This window comes from Danio rerio, chromosome 2 (genome assembly GCF_049306965.1).
Source record: "Danio rerio strain Tuebingen ecotype United States chromosome 2, GRCz12tu, whole genome shotgun sequence".
Lineage (NCBI taxonomy): Eukaryota > Metazoa > Chordata > Actinopteri > Cypriniformes > Danionidae > Danio > Danio rerio.
In genome coordinates this window covers 31,942,239-31,961,937 of record NC_133177.1, presented here as the reverse complement: position 1 = coordinate 31,961,937, position 19,699 = coordinate 31,942,239, and the positions used below count along the sequence as shown (strand labels likewise).

Below are 19,699 nucleotides of genomic sequence, written 5' to 3'. Positions count from 1 at the left end.
TCAAAACAAGCCACTTCGTAGGGTTGTTTATTTTAAAGGATTTCAAAGGGTAAAACCAATGGACACTTTAGGCTCCATGATTCTTTTCACAAGAAAGTTGAACAGCATATTTCATTTGGAAGGGCTTATCCCTATGCCCTAATCCCTTCATAGGGTTTACCATCCGGAGTGACAGCTTCGAAGGGATTAGGGCATAAAGTGGGGATGGGCCAATCTGAATGGAACAGGCTATGACTGTTATTCCAACCAAATAAAACAATCTCCAAAGAGTGTTTAAAAATTTAAAGAAAACAATAATAAGGAAATATACACACATTTAGGAAAAGTCAGAGTACTATAGTTATATGGGTTTTATTTGAACAAAGCTATTAACTTACAATATTTAAAAATCACTGCCTTTGTAGAGCAGCAGATGACACATGCAATAACAAAATCTGTCATGCTATCTTGCGTTTAGAGGCTGGTGCTTGATGTTTGGGAAACGATCATGCGAGACAGTTTTGGGAGATAATTATATTAAATCATTTTAAAGATGGACTTTCATGTTCAAATGTTTGTAGAATTATTACAAGAAAAATTGAGATGATGGTGTGAGATGAGATTTATTAGTAGGGGTCAAATAATTTATTCCACAAATGTGTTTTCATCATTGTGTATGCACATGTTTTTATCAGATAAAATGTAACAAAACAAATTAAGAATGTACACTTTATTATGAACACTTTTTAGAAGCTATGCACATTTCAGTTGAGTGTTTTTTTCTTTGTTTGCTTGTTTGTTTGTTTGTCTGTTGTTGTTTTTTCAATGCAGTATCCTAAAATACATTTAGAATTGGGTGGATGGAACTTCTAGTGAAAGGGCATTCCAAAATGAAGTGCTCTAAACTGTCCACTTCAAAGGAGCCCTTGTAGGTTATAATTCATAGGCAGCATCCAAAAACACACATTTCTATATAGTAAGTGACAAATAGTATGATCGGGGATGTGGTCATGATGGACACTGTACTATGCCATGCATTAGGTCACAGGAGAGGATATCTGAATTGCTGTGAAGCAACATATCGACACTAGTAGGTTACATAATAATGACATGACAAATGTAGAACTTGCAGATTACATGTAAAAAATGTATTTCAATAAGAACATTTGTTTTCCCTTCTTATTTCCCTTTATTCTTTCGAAGCTCTTACTTAAGATTGTAAACCTTTTGAAGGGATTATTAAGGAAAGGGCATAGCAATAAACTCTTCAGAATGTAAAGCAGCTTAATCACATTTCTAAAATCATACTGTATATTAGATAGCACATTTGGCTTTGAAAACATTTTATGTGGGCAATTCAAATGTAGTACACTCACCATGTCATTATTATGACTACAAGTGTCTGTTTGTTGTGTCGCTTCTTCTATTCACTAATCCTCTCCAGTGGCCTTAGGGTGCACTCACACTATGCTAAACGAACTGTGCCCAGGTGCGGTTACCGGTTAGTTAGACAAGTGTGAGTGCTCCGAATCAGGCCCAGGTGTGGTTCAGTTGGACAGCCCTGTCCCAGTTGGAAGAGGTGTGCCAGAGCGCAGTTCACTTGGGCTTTGGCGCTGTATACTTGTAGTGTCAGTGCAAAGCGTGCCTGAGCCCGAAAAACTGAAGACTCAACGTCACTTTTAAGAGACTACTTTTCAATTAAGGTGAACTGTCATCGTTTATTAAAGATGCAAACCCCCTCGCTGCACATCAGCTGCACCTTCAGCAAACCTCCTAATGCATGCAGCACGAGGACTTTATGATAATTTCTGAGCGTCAAAAGTTGTGGATCGGCAAAATATTTGACTGTGCATTATTGCATCCCAAGCGACTAAAACGATATAATTTTAGCAGTCTCCACTGTGTACTTAGCACTGTGTACTTAACAGTCGCATCATCGATGAAGTAAGCGTGCTCTGGTTCGGAAGGCAAAACGCAGTGCAGCCAGTCAGAGGAGACGGAGGGGGGCGTTCGCACTTCGGCAAAGTTGAAGGCAACTGTACCTAGTGCAAGTATGCCTATATTGGATAGCAAATGTCCATCAGACATGCACATCAGAATCTCGCCAGAAGTGCTTTTTATTTTTAATGAGAACTGTGAATTCAGACTTTTTTTGCACACTGGTTTTCATCCACTTTATACGTTTTTGTATTTTAAATGTTATTTAAAATTTAAATGTAAAAGTAATGGTAATTACAAAATGTTAGAGTTCTAAATATTGGTGCCATGTTAATGAATAGCCAAAATTGATTATATTATTATTATTATTATTATTATTATTAGTTGAAAGTAATCTGTAAACATACCTAAGCTAATAAATAGCAGATTCAAATTCAACATTATTTAATGTCTTTAGTAATGTTACTATTAAAGCAATCACAAATCTTGTTGGTTTGGATGTCAGCATTCCTTTGTATTGCAATTCTTTCATAAGTCTTTTCATTAATTCATTCATTCATTAATTTTCTTTTCGGCCTGGTCCCTTTATTAATCTGGGGTCGCCACAGCAGAATGAACCGCCAACTTTACCAGCATATGTTTTTACGCAGCGGATGCCCTTCCAGCTGCAACCCATTACTGGGAAACATCCATACACTCTCATTCACACACATACACTACGGACAATTTAGCTTACCCAATTCACCTATACCACATGTTTTTGGACTTGTTGCAGAAACCGGAGCACCCAGAGGAAACCCACTCGAATACGGGGAGAACATGAAAAACTCCACATAGAAATGTCAACTGGCCCAGCTGAGGCTCGAACCAGCAACCTTCTTGCTGTGAGGCGATTGTACTACCCACTGCACCACCGTGCTGCCCCTCGTCTTAGGTGGAAATAAACCAACCAGCAAAGTTTGTGTCTGAGAGAGGATATTGGTCATTTTTCTTCGAAAATCACTATGATACCCAAGAGTAATGGGCATTAGTCAGGAGACAGCATATTACATTTGACACAATAGAAATAAGGTTTTGAGGGATAGATAAGAGCACAAATATTTCACTGTTATGCACTAACCATTCATCCTGAGATACAAGAAATGTATGTATTTGTGCAAGTTATCACAGGGCAAGAAATTGTCAACAAGGGTTGTTAATTTTAAATATAAGAAGATCTTTTGACAGATCAATATATTGAATCTTGTCATAATAAATAAGACAACCATTGGTGCTTCAGTTTCGTATTTGTAAATTAACATGTCATAGTATACATCCATCTTATATGATCTAAACTATATTGTTGATTTCTAGATTGAAACTGACAACTGTGTTGCTATTCATATCCACTTTTGTCTTTATTGTGTATTTATTCAGTCCTTCTGCTCTGACACTTTCTGAAATTGGATAAGTTTCCTCATCTATAAACAGCCCTTGGCCAACTGTAACCCCTCAGAGAAAACATTCAAATCCTCTTTTCATTTGTGCTCAACAAGAGGGCATGGCAGACACAACATGGTTAGCCTAGCAGAACTTAGAAGTGCACATTAGAGGGCCAAGTCTTTTGATTCTCAGAGTATTGTGGAAATAAATGTGTGGGTGTGAATGTTAGTTGTGCATTCCATGATTTGGGGCACATGGGTTTCTGAACTTGATGTTCTTTTGTTAATATCACTGTATGTACATCTGCCCTCTCATGCTCTAATGCTCTCTTCCTTGCATGAGCGATTGCCTTATTCAGAGGTTGTATTACCAGTAACCCATTTTAGGGATGAGAAAAGTAAGATTCATTGCATTTTTCTAAGGCTGTTCCATAAAAGAAGACTTTTACACTGTAAAAAAATAAAATGCTGGGATCCACACAATAAATTTGTGTAAACGGAACATGAAGGAATTAATTAAGTAATTTTTTGAGTACATATAGACTATTTGAGTACATATAGGTTTAGAGATGGGGTTGGGTGCCATGCCTCCTTTTAATAATCATACATTTTCGTAGGACTGCACTTATAAAAAAAATAAAAATTACGAATTAGCCACTAAACTGACCAAATGTAAAATAATTCTGCTTCCTTATAGCCTTTATAGGCTGGCATATTTTGTAGCCCATCATTGAGTCTATTTATTTACATTATCTAAATATGTATATTAGGGATGCTCCGATCAGGATTTATGCAGCCGATACTGTGTAATTCTTTGTCATTGTGATCAGAAGATACTGATTCTGATGCTTCAAGTTTTACTGTATATAACTTTGCCTTTGCGTAAGCACATTTTCTCTCTATGTGTGAGATCTCGTCTTACCTAAGAGAATAAATTAAGGATGTTGCAAACATGTAATGATTAGAAACAGCAAGAGATTGAAAAATATTGGTAAGAAACATTATTGACAATGCTATTCGGAAACATTGTTCATGTGTTGTAGCGCTGTGGATGTATAACCCGGGTTGTAAACTTGTAAACAAACACTTGAGATCGGTTCACAAGATCCGCCAGATCAGCGAATACCGATCGATATGTTAAATGTGATTATCAGCCGATACTGATTTTTACTAATCGATCAGAGAATCCTGAATGTTTATATATTTATTTAGGTTTTTTAAAAATATTTATTTACAATACAGTTTGTAAATTAATATTTTCGGTCTTTAAGTAGATTTATTATAGTGAAAACTTGCTGTGTTTACCAAACAAGTGGATCTAATTGCATTAGCATAGTAAACCTTAAATTAAAGTTAAAAGTTGTTATTTGTTATTGTCATGTTTAAAGTTACTAGTTACTCATACATTCATTCATTTTCCTTCGGCTTAGTCTCCATTTTAGAGGTCACCACAGCGGAATGAACCACCAACTATTCCGGCATGTGTTTTACGCAGCGGATGCCCTTTTATCTGCAACCCAGCACCGGGGAACCCACTCATGCATTAAGGCAAATGTAGTTTATTCAATTCACCTATAGCGCATGTCTGTGGACTTTTGACTGTGCCACTTTGGACTGAATATCCACTATCCACTTAGGACTGTGAATATCCGAGAGACCGTGTGTGTGTGTGTGTTTTCCAACACAGTTGAGAATTGGGTTTGTAACTGTACTATGGAGCAGGTTTGCTGCTGCAATTGGATACTATACCAAAGATGGCAACCTGGGGAAAAAATGGAAGTGTTGGCAAGTAAGGGGAAACCGGAGCATACGATCGAACCCAGCGTGAACACGGGGAGAACATGCAAACTCTACACAGAAATGCCAACTGGCCCAGCCGGGACCTGAACCAGCAATCCTCTTGTGGTGCTGGCCACTGAGCTACCGTGCCACACATTTTTAGTTACTATACTCCCAAAATTATTCCACAAATATCTGCAGATTCTGTACAGCCCTGCCTAATGGCTTATCCTCTACATAACACAAGAAAATTTTGAGTGAACAAAAACATGCTGCCCAAATGCCACTCTGTTGGAATGATTGATTAGTGAATGGAGTGCTGAGGAATGATTTATTACAAACTTGAGTTGTGCAGTATATACGTCATTCATCCTTGGCCAAACATCTGTTCATCTCACAGCAGTTGTGAGCCTCTACTAATGTTTAAACCCTCTCAAATTGCTTAATTGTGCCTGTAATCCATTCATAATAAGCATTCTTTTAAGGTATGGGACTAATGTGGAAATCATGGTGTAAATGATGAAAATATTATAGTTTAGAGAAACCTAACTGTGGCTATAAAATGCTTCTCACCACTTTGTATTGTTTTTTTGTGGTATAATGTGCTGCCTAAAACAGTGTGTGCTTTACTCCCCAAGGCTGAATGATTTTAGCACCCACACTCGCACATATTTTTATTTAACCGAGCTTCTAGCTGCTGCAATGTTTGGATCCTCGTTTCCCTTGGATTATATTCAGTATGTTTTGTTTTAGCAGTAGATTAAAGTGTATTTTCTCTGTCACTAAATGTGTAGATCTATACGCCGTCCTTCCCTATTACCATTAATCTTAGTGTGAGCTCACACCCAGCGGGTTAGGTTTGATTAAAACGAACTGTGGTGCGATTTCTCTGTTAGTGTGGAAAATGTGTGAACGCTTCTGCGAACCAAACAAAGATGTGGGTCTCTATCCACTTCTAAATTAACTTGTGCGGTTTGACTAAAACAGACTCGCAACACGGACCAAAGATGAAAAGATGTGACCATGAAAACACAGAAAGCTTAAGCAAACCTGTTGTTTTAGTCATACTTGAGTTGTTGCCATTGACACTTCCACTACAGGGTTCTGAAACATATTTTTAAAAGGTTTGAAACTGTTTTCCTCACAGCAGATTGTGTGTGATGGAGGAATTCCTGGCACAGTTTTGACTTTCTAGCACATTTACGGGTTCTCATCTGATAAAAATAACATCAAATGTATGCACATAAAACGACCATATTTATCTCTCCACACAGGATTGTTTTGGACATTAGCTACATTTCTTGCAGTTTTTTTTCTCTCTCTATCTTTGTAGATGTATTAAAATGCTAATGTGACTGAAACATTGATGTTTTCAGGAGTTATGCTCACTCCGTTTGGGGAAACAACAAACCCACCTTAATGTGTGAACAAGTGAACTACCATTAAAGCATATACAATCACCAGCCACTTGATTAGGTACACTTCACTTGTAAGGTTGGACTCTCTTTTGCTTTCAGAACTGCCTTAATCCTTCGTGGTAAAGATTCTACAAGGTACTGGAAATATTCCTTAGAGATTTTGGTCCATATTGACATAATAGCATCATGAGGTTCCTGCAAATTTGTCAGCTGCACATCCATGATGCGAATCTCCTGTTCCACCACATCTCAAAGGTGCTCTATTGGATTGAGCTCTAGTGACTGTGGAGGCCGTTGAAGTACAGTGAACTCATTGTCATGTTCAAGAAACCAGGCTGATTTGCACTTTATGACGTAGCCCATTTTCCTGCTTGAAGTAGCCGTCAAAAGATGGGTACACTGTGGTCATAAAGGGATGAAGAGGGTCAGCAACAATACTTAGGGAGCCTGTGGCGATGATACAATGCTCAGTTGGTAATACTGGGCCCAAAGTACGCCAAGAAAATATCCCTCATACCATTACGCCCCTACCATCAGCCTGAACCGTTGATACAAGGCAGAATGGATTCTTGCTTTAATGGTGTTGATGCCAAATTCTGACCCTACCATTCGAATGTGGCAGCAGAAATGATACATTTCTGCAGATTCATCTGACCAGGCAACGTTATTCCAATCTTCTATTGTTCATTTTTTTGTGAGTCTGTACGAATTGTAGCCTCAGATTCCTGTTCTTAGTTGACAGGAGTGGCACCCAGTGTGGTCTTCTGCTGCTGTAGCCCATCTGCCTCAAATTTGGACAGGTTATGCATTTAGAGATGCTCTTCTGCATATCTCTGTTGTAACAAGTGGTTATTTGAGTTACTGTTGGCCATTCTCCTCTGACCTCTAGCATCAATAAGGCATTTGCATCCCTTGAACTGCAGCTCACTGGATAGTCCATTCTCTGTAAACCCTAGAAATTGCTGTGCATGAAAATCCCTGTAAATCAGCAGTTTCTGAAATACTCTGACCAGCCTGTCTAGCACCAACAACCATGCCATGTTCAAAGTTACTTAAATCACTTTTCTTCCCCATTTTGATGCTCAGTTTGAACTGCAGCAGATCGTCTTGGCCATTTCTACATGCCTAAATGCACTGAGTTACTGCCATGTGATTGGCTGATTAGAAATTTGCATTAACAAGCAGTTTGAAAGATGTACCTAATAAAGTGACCGGGGAGTGTTATGCAGTATATTTGAACTTTGCTGCTTGTTTCGCTAGGTCAATATTCACCACATACAGAAGTGCATGTGTGTATTTTTTAAATAAAGAGCTTGTTCTGAAAACCTGGTTCTGATCCAGGTTGATTTTGGGCATTAATTCCCTCATGGCTTTGGAAGAGCAGACGTTCATGGCCTTTCAAAGCCATTTGTTCCAAATACATCCTGTAGTGTGCCATGATGATTTCTTATTCTGTTGTGTTTGGAGCAGTAGAGCGATTTATCATACCTTGAGTTTCATGGCCGATATCGAATTTCGACTAGCATTAGCAACAGACAGAGATTTGGCACGTACTTAAAGTAATAGTTCACATCCACCCAGTTCTGTCATTTACTCACCATTATGATACTGCAAAGTTGTATGATTTAGCTTTTCAGTGACTCAAAATATGTTTTGTGTTTTAGCATTATTCCTAAAATCAAACAATGCATCCAAGCCAATGTTGATACTAATCGTTCATATGTCCAAGACTGTGATAAAAGGTAAAAATCCAGTTTGCAATTACATTTGTATTGAAAATACATTATTTTGTGTGTTTTTTTTCACCAAATCAGTGACATCATTTGTGAACTTGACTATTAAAGAGTTAAAATCCAGTCATTTTCTAAACAATTTAGAAGTTTTGATCAAGACTGAGGCTGATAAAAAAATTCATGCAAAACATTTTGAAAGAAATATTTATTTTTATTGCAGATTAATTCAGTTGATGTTTTTATCTCTAACATAACAAAATGGTAGTAAATTTGAACAGTGCACAAGAGTTAATAAAGACGAAATATACATAGCAATCATTATCTATTTTTTATCTACAAATCTATTACATGTACTGTATAATAATATCTGTTTTTAAAATGCTTAAAGTTTAAATATAGTACGCATTAAAAAGAAAGAATAAATGCAAAAAATATCAGTATATTAAAAATATTCCCCACCTCTCTTTTATTGTTTGTCTCTCATTCTCTATTTAGCCACAACATTAATGCATGCAGTGGTAAATAAAGAGATGCGTTTTAATTGTGTTGTTGTCCTCCGAGTCTAAGATCCATTGAAACACTGTGTCTAATCTCATATTCACAGAGTTATTGGCCCTTCCAGATAAAGCCCAAGAGAACAACCTAGACACTGATGAACTGCTGTTTGAAGGTCTGAACACATTGCTGTCGTTAAGACCACGAACAATGGCTTTCCATGCGGACTATTATCAGCAGAGGTGAGATGTTGAAAGCCGTGCCATTGGGAAATGGAGAACAAATGTTATTGTGTGTTAATTTGCCAGAGAATAAATATTGAATGGATTCCATTGTCAAATGTAAATATGTACATTAATACGCAAACAATGGGATAATTACACAAACACACAGGAATACAAGTAAAGAAAACAAAAGCAAAACACAAAAAGGGTTCCTTTCAAACGTAGAGTCATTCATCGCTGTTATATACAGTGGCACAAATCAACTCTGTTGAAGAAAATTGTCATTCTAATTGTAGTTTAGTGGAAATGACTGAAGATTTCAGCCAGACTTTCAATTTATTCTGAAGGTCTGTCTGCACAGTCTTTTCCCCCCCGGCACATGCACTGTCATTATTTGTTTAGTGAACTTCTTTGTTTGATACCTGAAACAAGGTTCTGCACTGACAGTGTGACAGCAGAATGTGCATTTGTCTGCCTTTTCTATTCTGAATTCACTTTCCATCCTCGTCGTTCTGAAGATAAAATGCCTGATGTTAAAATTCATGAAGAACATCTTTGAACCATACGCAATCTTAGAGTGCAATACCTTAAAGGGGTAGTTCATCTAAATAAAATGGAAAGAATCTTTTGGCCATCCTCATGTCATTCTAAACCTGTATGACTTATTTTCTTCTACAAACACAAACAATCCATTTGGAAGAATTGAGAACCTCTTAGTAAGCATAGAGACAGTTTTTCTAAATATCTTTTGAGAGACAGAAAGTCATACAGGTTTGAAACTACATGAGGGTGAATTAATAAAACCGTAATGTTCCTTTTTAGGGGAAACTTATCCCTCATACATATAATCTCACATTTGAATCCATATTCCATATATTCCATATATTCATTTCAGCGCTCACTTACAATAAATATTTTACCTATTAGCAGTGCATCACCCCTAGCGTCTGCTTAACAGCTGCAAGCCCATCGCATGCCCCATTCGATCTCAATAACACACTCACACATTACGCATGTCTCCATGAGCGCTGGTTTCCTTTTTTTTCCAGGATGTGTCATTCCAGAGTGATAATGAAAAGTGTTTCACTAGCATTTCAGAACATCCTCTAAATGACAACCGCACACCAACTGCTGAATCTCCCCAATGGAATTCCAACATGTTCCCGGCTAGTTTGACTTTCACTTTAAATTTAATCTAAAAAGCAATTCTCACTGTTTACATGAAAATTAGCACCTACCATTCAAACGTCCCACAAAGTCTCCCGAGGATTAAAGCGATGTAATCCAGACCTCCAGTCGCTATTGCAATAAACTCTCGGGTCTCTCACACACATGCGGTCCTCTTCTCAATCACTCTCTGTAATGCGCTCGCCCTCTCGCTCTCTCTCTTTGGCTCTCTTTAACTTGCCCTTTCTCTCTCTAACACACTGTCTCTCTCTCTCTCATCTGAGCATTGTGCAGAGCTCTGTGAAAACAGAATGAGGGGGAGAGCAAAGCGCTTGCTGAATTCAGTATTCACCCCTGCAGTGTCAAGGGGACAGAAAACGAGAGAGAGAGAGAGAGAGATAGAGAGAGAGAGTCTGGCTGCTCATGTGTGCTCAGGACGGATGCTCTCAGTGCTGGGTGCCTGTGGGTGTCAGTGGCTGCTCGTCTGCCGTTACATCCCTCCCAGAGATTGGCTCTCCTCCCCCTTTAAATTGCCGGATTAATGCGGGTCCCACCACTGCTAAACATAGTCAGTGTAGTCAGCTTTGCCGTGTTACCCTTAGGGGATCTAGAGCTTTTCAGTGAGCAAGCCGGCAGATTTTTGTCACATTCACTTGTTTGCTCATGGACATTGAATTTAGCGATATTCTCAAAATCCTAAAAATGGATTGTCGCTGATATACTTTTATTAATGCATATAGCTTATTTTGAATAGAAACACACTCTGTTATTATCAATAACTTTTGATGTATGAATCCCTTGGATGTGGATTGACCCAGTTTAGGAGACTTTTGAAGTCTTCATTGGAGTGAGTAAGGTGTAGGTGAAAAGTTTAGAGTTTGTGTGCAAGGAAGTGCACATATGATAGCATTTTATAAATAATCCCTGTACACACAGATCCATTCTCTCAGAAATAAAGGTACGAGAGCTGTCACTCTGGGGTGTTACCTTTTCAAAAGGTAAAAATTTGTACTTGAAGTGTCCATATTGGTACCTCAGAAGTATATATTAGTACCTACAAATTTTAAGAGGAACACTTTTACTTTTTATGTACCAATATGAACCAGTGGGATGTTAATTTGGACCTTTTAGGTACCCCAGAGACAGCTCGTATACCTTTATTTCTGAGAGTGCACATAAACTACTTATAATGTTTTATTTTCAACCCAGGCCCATTCTGATTATAGACCGCTATATACATTTCTGCAGAGAGCAAAATACTTCCCAGGACCTATATTTTTTCTTGAAGTTTTTGTTTTCGCAAATCGGCCCTAGGCCGCTGTGTACGCTTTTTGAGATCTCAGATATCTCTCGTGAGTGACATTTGTGCCTGCTCTTAAGCCCACCAGCTGTTGACTTACTCACTGACTGACTGATCAACCGATCTCCCACCCTCCCCTAAACCCAACCAATAGTATTTTGAAAAGCACCTATTGACCCACCCACCCACTTCATTAAACCGAATAGTAGTGTTTTGAAAAGCATTCCAGAAAAAGAAAAGCCATCGCCTTTTTTTTTTTATTTTTACCATGTTTTCAGATTTTACCACATTCTCGTCTTGTAATTTACTTGTTTAATTTCAAGAGTTCCCACTTAGACATGCTTGGCATTTATAGCAGGTTTGGCATGCTGTCCCGGGAGAGAACCCTGAGCTCGGAGATATTTGAGCCTAGGGATCCCGCCCGGTTAAGAAGCATATCAAGAGATCCGAGATCAGGTAGGTCTCGATCGCTCCCCCTTTTGAAGGGGAGAAAAAGGAGGAGGTGGGGTGGAAGGGGGGATTCTTCCAAAACGAGATAGAGCAATAAGGAGAAAGTGATCCATTTATATTAAGCTAGGATCATCCTGATTGGATTATTACTGATTACGAATGAGTGGCCAGCGGTGCACAATCATATCACGTACTCCTCGAAATTAGTTTATGAAACTTCACTTATTTTTTTGGCTCTTGTTTTTGTCATACCTGCTGTCTGGAACTGTTCTTCATTGGACTAGAAGCCTGTCATTGCGGTCAACTGCGCTCTGCATCTCAAGTCTGCTGATTTACGTGTCAAGCTATCGGACAAAACTGGTAAAGAGTGGAAAAGCTGTCCACATGCAGGTTAGCGGTTAGCTGATTAGAGAAAAGAGGAACAGCGTCATACCGTTCAGCTCTGCCTACATCATTTGTGATCTCCAGAAACGTATTTATGGCTACGTTTTCAGAATAAGCCTATGTTGTTTATTTTGCATGCAAACCTAGTATAGGACTTTTTAAAGAAACACTACTTGTAGTCTGTCATTGGGATTGTTAGGTACTTGCATGGTACCTTCATAAACGTGTAAAAGTTTTTGGCCAAAATGCATAAAAAGTTTATTGAAATTAATACTATATTTTGAGATCAGTTTTTCTGCTTATTTCCACAAAGCTATTGGCTGAATCGACTAATATGTGTTGTCCAGAAAGCGTTACAAATTTCCTACCTGATCAGTAATTTGCTTGTTTAATATAGTGGTATACGATAAATTTGTGATGGTACAGGGAAAAAAAAAAAAACTGTGTGTTTATATGCGTCACATCAAAATGCCAAAACCAAGCAGTTTAAACTGTCCACAATTAGATAATCGTGAACTGTGTTTACATGGAATAAATAATTAATAAATTAAATAAATTAAATAATTTGCCTTAATCTAAATAAGACAAAAGTATGATTAAGGTGTTTACATGAGTTGCTTTTTCAATGTTCCTTTCATAATCCCGTTTTACATTTTATAATTCGATTAACGTCATTGCATCATCACGCTATCCACGTTTCCTCTGGAGATTCATGTACTTTCGTTTTTTTTTTAATGTTTTTTTAATTTGTCGACTTTAACTGCAGTTTAGTACTTTCACTTTCATTCAGGAACTTTTCATGCATGACCTCCGTGACAAACGAGATATTGGATGCGAGTATGAACTGCTAGAAGAATCCTGTTCAAATCGAATTTGATATCGCACGCGTAGGGGGAAAGAAACTCTGCATTTCGAAATGCTGGTGTCTGGGGTCCTTTAGTTACTCGGTAGGTGCTAAGAATAATGTCAAACTGCCGTTTGTGTATGGACTATCCTGTTACAAATCGTGGCGAAAATCCTATACGACAGTATCATTTGATTGCAGTGTTATATGTCTCTACTGCACTTTAATAATGCAACTCCACACGTCTTAATTTGATTTCTGTTTAGTTTGATTATGACTTTAGTTGGATTAAAGTAATCAAAAATCATGATTAAATCAAAGTCTACTGTTTACATGGTAGATTCTTTATCAAAGTATTGTCTTAATCGTATTGAAATCAGATTATTGGTGTACATTGTAAACATACTCATTGTTCATGCATGTTTGACGTACACAAAGAGTGATACTCTGTTTCAATTGCTCCACATTAATATAATAACATTGTTTTAATGACATATTTAGAATTGTATAAATAGTTAATATTGAATTATTGATATCAACATGCAATACATGTTGCGTTTTACAAAACCAATTTGTGTAGGGACAACATGAAGGAATTAGGTTAACTTTTTTTTTACAAATTCAAGTGGATTAAACACAATTCATTTGTCCTAAAGAAATCTCAAGGATTGTGTTGTTTCAGCTCCTTTTAAATAAATAGTTTGAGCAAACAGCAAGCATAGTTTCTTGAGTGTACATATTTATATTTTCTATCCAAATTTTCTGATAAATCCTAGAAAATGAACAGATTCTTTCGATGCTTCAAACTATTAATTAAATCGATAAACAAAAATTAAGATATTTCATTTGCTTTGAATATTTAGTACATTTAACACAACATCTTAAGCATCACATTCATTAGTGAACAGCCCTGCAGCATTTTCTCAAGTCGCATATTATAAAACATGTTAATGTCCGTTTTAGCTTCTCACATTAGGGATTTACAGTGTTTTATTTATATGCACGGTCCATATCTCACAGTACTCAACCACAGAAGACACATTCAGCTTGAGCAAGCAAACATAAAAAGAAGTGGTTGAGGTGAACGCAAATTAATGCTCAGTGTGTAAACAGCAAAATGGGCTTTAAAGCCATCTTTGCTTAATGGAGTAAAAGTGTGCTGACTCTGGGTGGTTTACATCAAGACAGAACACAACATGCACACATGCAAAATTGCTAAATACCTCTACCTACAACCTAGTAAGCAGTTAAACAAGCCACCATTATCTTCAGTAATTGGACCATTAAGTGAGACTCTAATCCCAGTCTGGCTTTCCATTTACTTACAACCTACGTATGCAAAGCCATCGAGCATGCTAATAGTGTGGCTGAAGCGCACGGAGTGTGGTTATTTGTGTTTCTGGGTTTCCTCATCACAAACACTTTACCTTAATTTACTGGCGGTCAGGCATTGGCGTGAATCCCCGAGTCTGATCATCCTCTGAGCAGATGGCATGGCAAGCTTCCATCCTGAGTTAGACTAAGAGATAATCCTCCCAGCACATGGTGGGCTTTAACAGAGAGACTTTTTTTTGGAGTGAGGGGAGTCCAAGTGTGGGGGTGGAGAATCTCTAAAGTCCTGCAAGCTTTAGTAGGCCAAACTATCAAGGTGTTGAGATCAACCAGGCCTCCAGGTGTGAGTCAAGCTTCTGCTGGATACGGTCTGTGATCTCTTAACTACTCACACACATATCGAAAGAGACAGATGTGAACATATATGCCTGTTTACACCTGTAATCCATGCGGCTTCAGTGGGTTAATGAATGTCTACTGAAGCATCGATGGGATTTTGTATGAAGGATTTCCATATTTAAAATAAACTTTTATCATTGGTTTCGGGCAACTGCAGTTTCACAGGAGAGTTGAAACATTATGTATGATGTAGAATGTAGGCATAGCAGATGGAAATGGAGCCATCACTTCACTTTAGGAAGCATTCTTTTACGCACTGAAGTTGTTTGGGTTATTCTATGATGGATGGATGTGGTTTTTGAGCTTGAAAACCTGAAAGGTTTTTATTGGAGATATACACTCACTGGCCACTCATTAATGCAAATTTCTAATCAGCCAATCACACGGCAGCAACTCAGTGCGTGGATCTGGATATTTAACTGGTTCCTTGAAAATGACAATGAGTTCACCGTACTCAAATGGCCTCCTCAGTCACCAGAGCTCAATTCAATAGAGCACCTTTGGGATGTGGTGGAAGATTTGTTTTTATAACTTTAAATGTTGTGCAACAGTTTTAAGAAGGAAAAAAAAACATACTGTATTTTATTAATCAAATATTATTTTTTGTGCAGCTGTTTATTTGTAAACAAGGAGGGAAACCCCTGTGTTTAAATTATATTTTGCTCAAATGTTAAATAAAGTTTTAATAAAGGCTTTAACTCTCAAGTAACCATTCATGGGAAAATACCAGATATATATCGTATACCATCATTCCTCTTAAAAATACCAGGAAAAGATATTTTGTCCATATCGCCCAGCCCTACATCATGGATGTGCAGCTGACAAATCTGCAGCAACTGCGTGATGCTATCATGTTAATATGGACCAAAATCTCTGAGGAATATTTCCAGTACCTTGTTGAATCTATGCCATGAAGGATTAAAGCAGTTCTAATGGCTAAAGGGGGTCCAGCCCGGTAACAGTAAGGTGTACCTAATAAAGTGGCTGGTGAGTGTAGGTCCAAATTACAGTTTCAGTGCAGCTTGAAATAGCCCATGATCCATCCAAGGAATTAAGGCTGATTTATACTTCTGCGTCAAACACCGGCGTATGCTGTGGCGCTGATGCATAGCCCTTCACCGTGGCCATCGGCGTCACTGACGTGCACCTCTCAAAAAATGTAACTACACGTTGCAACGACGCGTAGCGTAAGCTCTGTGATTGGTCGGCCTGGTAGCGCTGACGAGTCTGGGCGGGACCAAGGGCCGCGCGAATGGTGCGACGCTGCGCGAGCGATTGTTTACAAGTATGGAGTACCGTGAAGGAGCTCCGGATGGAAAGTTTTGTTTTGTTTTTACCTCATAGTTAAAGTTGTTGCACGTCCGCCGGTTCCTGCCTCAAAATGAGCGAGGAGTAGCTCTAACTAGCTAATTTTGAGGGAGGAACCAACGGACAATACAAAACTTTCCATCTCGACCTCATTCACGGGACTCGACACTTGTAAACACTTACTCAAACAGGTTCATGTGGCTCTCAGCCCCGCCCACACTTGTCAGCTCTACCAAGGTGACTAATCACAGAGCTTGTGCTATGCATCATTGCGACATAGTTACATTTTGTGCAAATCACTGTCAGAGTTGGCGACGGGTACTGAGAGGGTTTTGCGTCCGCCCACATGCTGCCCCGGAACATACGCCTGTGCTTGACGCAGAAGTATAAATCAGCCTTGATGCATTTGCGATACACAAAAATGTTGACAGGGACCTCTGGTGGATTTTTAACAAAAGCTGCAAGGAAACATCAACATATTTCACGGTTTGCAAAAAATGAAGGACACCATTGTCTTCAGAGCTTGGTCACCCTGTATGTTATAATTATAAAGTGAATTATAACATTCTACACTGCAAACTATCATCTCTGAGGACTCTGTCATGCATTATACGGTACATCATACCGTGCTTGGTCAGTGAGTTTGTCCTCCTGCTTGGTTAGCTTCAGACAGGTCGACAGGTCAGCTCATTCAACTGCACACACCTTATGGAATTCAAGCCGACAGCTCCGAAACTTGACATGACATGTTTAAAAATGATCGGGAGTTCATGAAGCCACTTGGTTTGGCTTGCCTGTTTCTATCATGCATTATGAGCCACCACCAAACGAACATCAAGGCAACTTCTCCTACACACTCATACAAACTGTTTAATATGTGAACACCCACCATAAGGGTCTTCTACTAAAGAAATGATTAGTCCTTTTATTAAATATTACTTATTTAATTTATTTAAATGACTGATTGGTTGTAGCCCCTTGTTCCTCTCCCTCCAGTATATCCTGCTAGACTACCTCAAATTTGTTGGGCAGATTCTAAGACCATTGACAATGTTCCAATTAATATTTCATAAATTGATAACATGTATCCTTTCTTTGTACACATCGGATGACTGCAGGGTGAGTAAATTATGGCATAATTAAAATATTTGGGGGAACTATTCCCTAGATAGGGAGCTATTTGGTTGGTAAACTGAAACCAGAATGAGCAGTCTCATTTTCAGTGATGTTGGAAAGTACACAATTTTTACCATCTGAACTGAAGCATACTGAAAATAACATCAAACGAGCAAAACATGCATAAAGCACCCACACATTTGGATTTGTTCTGAATGAAACAGACACTTGAGTATTTGTATTAGGCATTTCTCACACACCGCTTGCTTCAATCAAGCTTTAAATATGTTTAGGCTTGACATTCATAATAAATGTTGTTTGTAAGAAATGTATCGCCTAATAAATTCAGTTTGTTTCATGCTTAGAAAATGTTTCATTTTATTTAGTGCTACTTTAGTTGCACTTTATTTAGATCTTGAATGGAATGATAAAATGTGACCTATATATTGATGTCTTAAACAAGCATTTCTATCAACAGTGCAATGTTGATCTGTTGTGACTTATTGTCAACTGTCACTTATTTTTTGTTAAATATAATACGTTAATAAGTTATATTTAAAATCAATAGCATGTAACTTTCGTTTTCATTGCTAAATTGCAGTAATAAAATCCAGATTAGCTTTATACAATGTCATAATGCCATGATGAACATTTTATCCTATATCTCAGGGCTTTCACCTGAAATGACATCTGTACTGAATATCATTTCGAGTCATGCAGATTTGCAGATTATTTTGCGTGTGCGTGTGTGTGTGTGTCCACTGAACCCTTTTTTGAGGACAAATGTGTAAGCAGAAGTGAGTTAAACTTGCAAAACTCTCCTTTTGGAGATTTACAATTGTAAAGGTTTTTTCAAAATAAACAAAGTTATTTTTTTAGTGTTACAAATTTAGGAGACACATATTCACTAGTTAGTTTTGTCCACAACACATTTACTGACAGTTGGCAAGGAATATGTGCTTTAAGTAGTAATATACAGGTAATATGTTAGTAATATCAATATGCATGTGACAATGCAGCTGCAGTAGTTTTTAGTAATAGTTTTTAGTAGTATTTAAATACCAGTTTGTAAATTTGCATTGACTATTTAAACTAGATGTAGAAATTCATGGATGTTTTCTTTGTTTTTGTCTTTGTTAGCTAATACTTACTGAAAAGCAGACAGATAGACAGACAGGTAGACAGACAGACACATTGTACAAACAGATACTGTACAGCTTGAGACCAATAAGATTTTAATGTGTTCATCACAAAAGCTAATGTGTATGATGATTTTTTATTTTAAAGAAAAAAAGTGTAAGCCAACCACAATAAAAAATATGTATTTAAGTGAAATAATTAAATAAATAAATGCATTTTAGAATGAGTTTTCAATGGTCAAGTGACACCAAAGACTTCGTCATTTTTCGACACTTTTTTTAAAATATAAAAAAAATTAAAACAGTAATTTTAAAATGTCAATTAATTGAAAAGTAATCAAAGTCGTCATTCAGAAACTATAATCGACCTAATTTTTACGGCACAATTTATTTTTTTTTAATAACTTTCCCTGTCGCATGTGGAGTCAAGTGACCCCGCTCTGTTAAAAGCTGAGGTGGATTTACATTTCTGCTGCCACTTTGCAGCCACATCTGATCTCTGGTCAATTAGGACAATGGACCCTTTCTTGAGCCTTACTTTGCACCATATTGACAATGATTGAAAGCTGCGCTGAGATGCCTTGAGACGGCATATTTTCCAATACATCAAAATTATTATTTACATAAAATTATTGTTTTCTATTTTTATAATTATTTATATTTAATTTCATAAGAAAAAAATTTCTTTATTTCTGTTGTCCACATTTTTTGAGTTGATAAAATGTAAATAAATGCACATAAAACACATTGATTCAAAATATTTTACTTTTATCTACTGAATTTTATTTGACATATATTTCATATATTTAGCTGCCTGCAATTTTAAATAAAAAATCCACAGGATGTTGCCAGGTTAATTCAAAAGAATTAAAAAACAACATTTGTTTTTGGCTCAAGTCTACACCTTGATGAATAGGGGTAGGATACAGAAAAAAATAATTATCCCTGCGTTATAGAAAAAAAGGAAAAAAAAATGTCCACCATGATAGGAAAACAAATGTGTGATTGTTTTGCTTGGGGAGTAGCGCAGGGCTCTGAGCTCTATCACAATAACAGGTTGTTTGGCAGTTTTCCTCGGCCATTCTCTCATTAATGAACATTATTAAATGCTTTATTGTGCAGCAAAGACTTCAATGTCAAAACTGTTTCACGTAGCCGCGGTGGGGGGATTCAGCATAAAGTTGTGACAGATGGGTAGGGATATCATCTCAATAAGGGTATTTGAAAGACAATCCGTTGCATTGCGCATGAAAAACCACATATAATTTATCAG

The 19,699-nt window shown here is 37.5% G+C and overlaps 1 protein-coding gene across 2 annotated transcripts in view; it reads right to left on the bottom strand.

The window, feature by feature from the left end:
* The window catches only part of cdh12a (cadherin 12a), a 122,569-nt gene extending 111,941 nt beyond the window's left edge, over positions 1-10,628 (bottom strand). The window contains exon 1 of one of the 2 annotated variants that reach the window (XR_012388821.1): positions 10,226-10,628. The gene's annotated coding sequence lies outside the window, so the exon portion shown is untranslated. The remainder of the gene's footprint in view (positions 1-10,225) is intronic. The other variant, NM_001159830.1, reaches the window with a different exon arrangement.
* Between the last annotated feature and the right edge of the window lie 9,071 nt (positions 10,629-19,699).